This window comes from Grammomys surdaster, unplaced genomic scaffold, assembly GCF_004785775.1.
Source record: "Grammomys surdaster isolate TR1022 unplaced genomic scaffold, NIH_TR_1.0 82613, whole genome shotgun sequence".
In the NCBI taxonomy this organism is placed as follows: Eukaryota; Metazoa; Chordata; class Mammalia; order Rodentia; family Muridae; genus Grammomys; species Grammomys surdaster.
The window spans coordinates 1-1,468 of NW_021607077.1; the positions used below are offsets into that span (position 1 = coordinate 1).

At 48.0% G+C, this 1,468-nt stretch overlaps 1 pseudogene; it reads left to right on the forward strand.

Moving 5' to 3' along the window:
- The first annotated feature begins 674 nt into the window (after window positions 1–674).
- LOC114635294 lies at window positions 675–1,462 on the forward strand (annotated as a pseudogene).
- The last annotated feature ends 6 nt before the right edge of the window (window positions 1,463–1,468 follow it).

Below are 1,468 nucleotides of genomic sequence, written 5' to 3' on the forward strand. Positions count from 1 at the left end.
CCCCTCTCCCCTCTCCCCTCTCTCCTCTCCTCCCCTCTCCCCTCTCCACTCTCCCCTCTCCCCTCTCCTCTCTCCCCTCTCCCTCTCCCTCTCCCTCAGAATACTATGTTCCACAAAACATACTTTATGAAATGCAATGTAGAGAATATGTTGTCATCACTAAATTTCTGTTTATTGACTGCTTTTATATATTGTATATTTATGTAAATTTGCACATATAATTTACTCAATTTTCAGTTTTTCTATTATACTGGGAGGTTAGATACACTTTGTAAAATTAATACTGTGAGAATTTCACATGGTTACAAGGTAGAAATTCTAAACACAGTGATATAAATCCTCTGATTTGAGACATTTTTGTTCAAAACTTAAGCAAAAGTCTAGAGATGGCCCAGTGCTTAAGACTGTGTTTTAAGGGCACGCGCATCTGCCTGCCCGCTTGCCCCTGGCTCCTCCTCCTCCTCTTCTCGCCATTGCAGTTGGGACTGAAGCAGCCCTGGCGAAAACCGCATGGCTTTTTTTTGAGGAGGGGATTATGAAGACTCCGGAAGGCTGGTGGCAGGAGGGGGGCGGCGCCTGAGGTGGAAGGACGTGAACGCAGACGAGATAGTTGAAGTATTGGTAACACCAAGGAACTGTCACAGTTTGAAAAGATAAGCCAAGGCTGGTTTCCAGACACTGCAAGAAAAAAGGAGGGGAAAATGCGTCCCATGAGAATTTTTGTGAATGATGATCGCCATGTGATGGCAAAGCATTCTTCAGTGTACCCAACACAAGAGGAGCTGGAGGCTGTACAGAACATGGTGTCCCAAACTGAGCGGGCCCTCAAGGCTGTCTCTGACTGGATCGATGAGCAGGAGAAAGGCAACATCGAGCTGTCTGAGGCAGAAAATATGGACACGCTCCCAGATGATGAGAGCAAAGAAGGAGCTGGAAACAGAAGGCAGAACACATGACTAGGACCCTGAGGGGCATGATGCGGGTTGGCCTGGTACCCAAGGGTCTTTTGCTCAAAGGGGACTTGGATATGGAGCTGGTTCTGCTCTGTAAGGAGAAGCCCACACTGCCCTTCTGGACAAGGTGGCTGTCAACCTGGCCATCCAGCTCACTACTGTAACAGAAGACAAGTATGAAATACTTCAGTCTGTGGATGATGCTGTGATTGTGATAAAAAACACAAAAGAGCCTCCCTTGTTCTTGACCATTCATCTGACCTCCCCTGTTGTCAGAGAAGAAATGGAGAAAGTATTAGCTGGAAAAACACTATCAGTCAACGACCCCCCGGATATTCTGGACAGGCAGAAATGCCTTGCTGCCTTGGCATCCCTCCGACACACCAAGTGGTTCCAGGCCAGAGCCAATGGGCTGAAGTCATGTGTCATTGTCATCCGTGTCCTAAGGGATCTGTGTACCCGAGTACTCACCTGGGGTCCCCTCAGAGGATGACCTCTGGAGTTGCTGTGTGAGA